The sequence below is a fragment of the Corylus avellana genome, chromosome 11 (assembly GCF_965113065.1).
Source record: "Corylus avellana chromosome 11, dhCorAvel1.hap1.2, whole genome shotgun sequence".
Classification (NCBI taxonomy): domain Eukaryota; kingdom Viridiplantae; phylum Streptophyta; class Magnoliopsida; order Fagales; family Betulaceae; genus Corylus; species Corylus avellana.
This window is the reverse complement of record NC_142500.1, coordinates 13,934,894-13,941,580: the sequence shown is the minus strand read 5'-3', so window position 1 is coordinate 13,941,580 and position 6,687 is coordinate 13,934,894. Positions and strand designations below refer to the sequence as shown.

The window sequence follows — 6,687 nt, the reverse complement described above, 5'->3', positions numbered from 1 at the left end:
TAGGGTCGTGGGTTACTAGCGGGTCGGCGGCTGGGTTGGCAAAAATTTTGGTTTTCTGGCGGCTTTTGGGGCGGCTGAACGGTTCTTCAAGATCAGAGGAGGCTGACCAGCACGATGGAGCCTCAAACGTGGTCTATAAATTGTTTGTTTACGGTGTTTTGCCTAAGAGATTTATGCCACACCTTCTCCGGCACTGCCGATAAACGGCAGAGTGGTGAACGGTAAGGTGTGGATGGTGGATTTCAGGTAGGGGTGGCAAAATGGTTACTTGACACGACCCGATTACGATTCGCGAGTACCCATTACATGATTAGCCTATACACCGACACGACCCGTTTAGCTAAACGGATAATCGGATCTGACACGATTATGACACGAAAATAGTCGAGTAATCCTACACGACCCGTTTTACTCGTTTAAAATAACCGGGTCTAATCGGGTAGACACAACCCGACACTACCAGTTAAAACCCTAAACTATAAAATTTTTTTTAAAAAAAATTCAAAATTCAAAATTGTAATAATAATACATCAATACATTATCAATGCAAAAAATTGAGTTCCAATATATTAAAGGCTTTAATAAAGGATAAGAAAAAAAAAAAAAAATGTAAAGTGACCGTAATTGTACTCCAAAAAAAATTACTAAACTCATGATTTCTCACCTAAATTTAAAACAAGCAAGCATATTGACTAAGTTCATTTATTAAAATAATTTTTCGTATAAAGAAATTTAATTTTGCTCAAATTACATTCCACTAAAAAAGAATTATGTATATTTCGACACAAATGTCACAAAATATGATATCAGTAATGTGTTGAAATTAAATGTCTCATTGATGAATTTTGCAAATCATTTGAAATTAATGTTGGCAACTCTGTGTGCTTTGAGGGTCTAGTTTTCTGTCCATAAAATAAGCTAAAAATATTTTCTAGTCAAACTAGGTTTTATGAATTTTTTTTCAATGTGTTTATTTGTTCATTAGCATGTGAAATATATATATCATTTTATTCAAATCTATTAGTGCTATTTAAGAAAACTTATGCTCCTAATTAACATACTAAAACCAAATGACAATTTTAAAGAATGAGATAGAAGATCGGATGAAAACGCCAATCGCTTTATAAATATAAAATTGAAATGTATTATGTTATTTAATAACGATTTCAATGGATCCTCTTTCGGTCAACAATTATTTGGATGAATTACTTTTGTAGGTCTCGCTTATGGCTTATTATTTCTTATTAAGCTCTACAAAAATGACATGTGTCTCTTACAAATTTATATGTATCTCATATATTATTAAAAAACACATATTTATAGACTATATTAAAGAAAATTTCTAAACTTTGTCATTTCTATCTATCTATCTATCTATCGATCGCATAGAGTAGTAAGTGTCACGTGGCATGTAAATTGTTAAGGGGAAATCTCTATTTCATGGCTGACATAATAATTACCAAGTAAAGTCCCACTCCAATTTACAAGGAATTGGTAATTAATAAAAATTTGCAATTATCGTAGCAACAAAAATAAGTGTTAAAAGGGAGGGAGGGAACATTTTAAGCACAGTGCTGCCGCCCTCTTCTTAGCCTCACTCTATAAAGGAATCTGACCGTACTATCACCATGTCCAACCGTAGATCTCCGATCGTCCCATTGCTCTCTTCTCTACAAAGCTCCCCCATCTCCCAGACTCCCACCTTGTGTTTCTATCACTCTCTCTCGGCTTCAAAAAACAGAAAAAAAAAAAAAAAAAAAAAAAAAATCATCGGCAAAGAGCAAAATCTGTAACTCGAGAGTCGAGAAGGAGACGGAGGGAGAGTGAGAGACCGAGACTTGAGAGAGAGAGCAAGTAGAGAGAGAGAGAGAGCAAGTAGAGAGTGAGAGAGGCAGTTGGGCAGAGGCACAGTTTAGGACCTTCCAGAGTGCCTCTGCCCCCCTTATCAACTTATCCTTTAAAAAAAAAAAACCCGGGTCTAGCGGGGTCGACCCACCAGACTCGGATACTGTGCGAGTTTAGCGGGTCGACCTGCCACACCCGAACAGTAACCGTGACCCGCTAGACCCGTCGGGTTGACCCGCCAGACATGAAACTATCGGGTCTTAATCGGGTAGACCCGATTATGACCCGAACCCGATAAGCCCAAACCCAATACCTGTTTTTTCGTGCCGGGTTTGCGGGTCATGTCAAAATTGCCGGCCCTGATTTCAGGGGTGCAGAAGAAGGAGAGGAAGCTCTTTCTTTACTTCTCGTTCTTGTCTTTTAGAATTACTACTAAAAAAATTTTTAGATAATTATTATTAAATTTTCAATGGATATTTGTATAATAAGTCCCTGAATCAATCCTCCAAAATTTTTAAATCCGTAAGCTTTTTTTTTTTTGAAAATTTACTCCCTGATCAATGGAAATGACAATAAAATCTCTGCCGTCAAAAATTTTTAATAGCCGTTAGTCAAATTCAAAACGCACAATTTTACCTCATTAAAATATTAATTTCTTATTAATTTAATTTTAAAATAAATCTAAAAAAAAAAATCGGACAGGGGTAGCCGGCTACCCCATTTTGCCTAGGGCCCGTCTGGGGGTGGCTAAACCACCTCAGGGCCACAGGGAATGGTTCGCCCACCCCCATACGGGCGGTCTGGGGATGGCCAAACCACCCCCATGGCCTAAGGGGGTGGTTCGGCAACACCCTAGGGCCAAACCCTCAAAACAAAATTTGAGGGTTTGCCCTAGGGGGTGGCCGAATGACCCCCCTTGGGCCCGAGCCACCCCTTAGGACCAAACCCTCAAAAAAGATATTTGAAGGTTTGGCCCTAGGGGGCCGAACCACCCCCTTGGGCCCTAGGGGTAGTATACCCGGTCTGGGGGTGGTCGAACCACCCCCATGGCCTAAGGGGTGGTTCGGCCACTCCTTAGGGCCAAACCCTAAAAAAAAAATAATAAAAAATAAAATAAAATTGAGGGTTTGGCCTAGGGGGTGGCCGAACCACCCCCAGGCAAAATGGGGTGGCCCCTATGGGGTGGTTTGCCACCCCTGTCATTTTATTTTTTATTTTTTATTTTTTTTAGATTTATTTTAAAATTAAATTAATATTTTAATGAGGTGAAACGATGCGTTTTGAATTTGACTAAGGGCTGTTAAAAATATTTTACGACAGAGATTTTATTGTCATTTTCATTGACTCAATAAATAAATTTTTGAAAAAACAAACTTAGAGATTTAAAAATTTTAGAGGATTGACTCAGGAACTTATTATACAAATACTCAATTTTCATTTATCATTGGTTTTAATAACCACAAAGCAAAGAATAATGAAAAATTAGGAAAATGGGTTTGGACAATACTAGTTGAAATTGTCTAGGGTCGATCTATCAATAGGAAGGTATCGAATGGTCGGTTTACTCATCAAAACCCTACCGATCCATCGACAATAAAATTAATATATATATATATATATATATATATATATATATATATATATATATATATTTTGATATGTCTACACAAGAAAATAAAAATTAAAACAGATAAATTGGGTAGGCAAAGGTGCTCAATTTTTTTTTTGCCAATCCATCCGTATAAAGTAGTAGATCGATGGCAAAGCGCAAAAACACGTCAGATAAAATTAAATTCAGTCTTTTATGGATTTCATCATCTTTTCTCCTCTTTTTATGAAATGAAAAGAGGAGAAAAGAGAAGCTACAGAGAGATCTCATTATCTTGTTATGGATTTCATCACTCAGTTTTTTCTTTTCTCTGCATTTTTTACTGCTTCAGCTCAACAAATTCAGTCTAATGTGAGCCGAGGCTCTTCTCTCACACCCACACAAACTCTACGTGGATGTCACATTCTGGTCTCTACGCCTTTGGATTTGACAAGCAGGGCAATCGCTACGCTGTCGGGATTTTTATGGCCGGAATTCCCGAGAAGACTGTTGTCTGGACTGCAAAGCGTGATGACCTACCTGTCTCCAGCAATGCTACCTTGCTTTCCGCAAGCGATGGCAGGCTTGTCCTTCAAATGGGACAAGAGCAGGTGGCCGTCGTAGCTGAATCTTCTGGGTCTGCTCCAGCTTCCATGCTAAACTCAGGCAATTTTGTCATCTATGATTCCGATCAAGGAATAATATGGCAGAGTTTTGAATACCCGACTGATACGCTTTTACCGAGTCAACATCTCTTCGCAGGTCATGAGATCGTTTCTAGCATTTCAGACACTCAACACTCGACGGGTTCTTCCGTCTAAAGATGCAAAATGAAGGAATCCTTGTTCAGTATCCGGTGGATACTCCCTACACAGCTCCATATGCTTACTCTGCAACTAGTGCAGGTGGCTTGGAAAATAACGTGACGCTAAACTTGGATGCTGATGACCATCTCTACTTGCTAAACGCTACTGGTGTCAACATTAGGAATCTAACGGATGGAGGATTTCCTACAGACTTGACGCTGATGGGATTTTCCGGATATACTCGCATCATCTGAAACAGAAGGGAAGCTGGTCAATTGAATGGTCATCATCAAATGATGTGTGCAATTCGAGGGGTCTTTGCGGATTAAATGGTTTTTGTGTTTTAAATGATCAATAGGCTGACTGTGTATGCCTTCCGGGATTCGAAATGGTACAACAGGGCAACCGGACTGCAGGCTGTGAGAGGAATTTCATTGCAGAAAGTTGCCAAAACAAAAATGGAGATATTACATACAATATGCAAGAAGTGGCAAACACCGTATGGGAAGATGTTTCATATTCTGTTTTGACGGTGCCATACAAAGATTCTTGCGCACAAGCCTGTTTAGACGACTGTAACTGTGAAGCTGTGCTATTCAAAGACAAGACCTGCGGAAAACAGAGGCTTCCACTGAGATATGGGAGAAGGCAACTGAGTGATTCAAACATAGCTTTCATCAAGGTAAGTATGTATACACCCACTACTCCAAATACAAATATGTCGAAACATAACAAGAAAGAGCTTCGAGTGGACATCCTAATTATTTGTGCTTCAGTTGTTGCTTTCGGATGCATGATGTTGGTAATTTCAGGAATTGGTTTTTAGAAAAATCATTCTCGGTATAGAAAACTCTCTTATGATGGAACTGTTGAACACGGTGACGATTTTGCTCTACGATCATTCACTTATTCTGAACTTGAGAAAGTGACAGATGGGTTTAAAGAAGAGATCGGTAGAGGATCATTTGGGGCAGTTTTTAAAGGGACAATGTCAAATGGCCAGAAGGTTGTAGCTGTTAAAAGACTAGGGAAAGTGTTGGCTGAAGGGGAAAAGAGTTTCAGACTGAGATGAAAGTTATTGGGAGGACGCATCAAAGAAACCTTGTTCGTCTGCTCGGGTATTGCCATGATGGAATTCATAGGCTTTTGGTTTATGAGTACATAAGCAACGGGTCCCTTGCAGATGTTCTCTTCACACTAGAAAAACAACCTTGTTGGAATGAAAGAATGGGAAGTTCTCGTAATGTAGCAAAAGGAATTCTTTATCTCCACGAAGAGTGTCAGCAACAGATCATTCAGTGTGACATAAAACCGCAGAACATCCTCGTGGATGAATATGGATGTGCGAAAATCTTTGACTTCGAATTGGCAAAGCAGCTGAAGCAAGACCAAATCGAAACCTTTACCGGCATCCGAGGGACAAGGGGTTATGTTGCACCGGAGTGGCATCGAAAATTGCCTATTACATTGAAAGCAGATGTTTACAGCCGGCATTGCGCTCTTGGAGATCATCTGTTGTCTAAAGAGTGTGGATTGGAATCTTTCCGAGGAAGAAGCTGTTCTTGAAGAATGGGCCTACCATTGTTTTGAAGCTGGTGAACTAGCTAAATTACTTGGGAATGAAGAGGTTGACAAGAAACAAGTGGAGAGAATCATTAAATTGGGACTTTAGTGTATTCAGGATGAACCATCACTTCGGCCTTTAATTTAATGAAGAAAGTTCTGCTTATGTTGGAAGGGACTGTTGATATTCCAATTCCTACGAGCCTTGACTCTTTCCTAAGTGCAATATATGTTTCCAAGTGATTGACCTTCATAATGTGTAAAACAAATTTGTTAAGTTCTTGTAAGCTTTTTATTTCTATTTTTTATTTTTTATGAGTATGTTTGTAAGCTTTACATTCATGTGATGCGTGTGCATTTTTTTATTTTTTTTTTATATCTTGTATTCTCTGAAAATAAAATTGGAGAACTTGTTTTTGCAAGATACCAAAATTGTATGTTCAGCTTATCATTTATAGAAATTTGCAATTGCATTGTTTGAGTTACCGTAATTCAAACTACTTATCATTAATAGAAATTTATCATTTATCAAATTGAAAATATAAAACAAGACTCCAATAATACCTAAAAGGGGGTTCAATACGTGTATGTTGATATAATGCAGAATTGAAAATTAACCAACCACAGACAAAAAATCACGTAAAAGAATATAAAAAGCAATCAAGCGACACATAGATTTTGGGGGCGAAGTGAAAAGATTTTTAAAAACTCTTTAGAATTAGGAAAATTGAATTTCATTGAGATTTTTTGCATTTTGAGATAGCTTTCTACTGCCGCTAGTTGTGCAAAATAACTCTATTTGGAATTGAATCAAATTCGATTTTAACTCTAATTTAATGAAATTCTGATTGGCTAATTTCCTTTATCAATTAAACTTAACATCAT

The 6,687-nt window shown here is 38.0% G+C and overlaps 1 pseudogene; it reads left to right on the top strand.

Annotated features, from left to right (window-relative positions):
- The first annotated feature begins 3,733 nt into the window (after positions 1–3,733).
- Positions 3,734–6,045, top strand: LOC148583136 (G-type lectin S-receptor-like serine/threonine-protein kinase LECRK3; annotated as a pseudogene).
- The last annotated feature ends 642 nt before the right edge of the window (positions 6,046–6,687 follow it).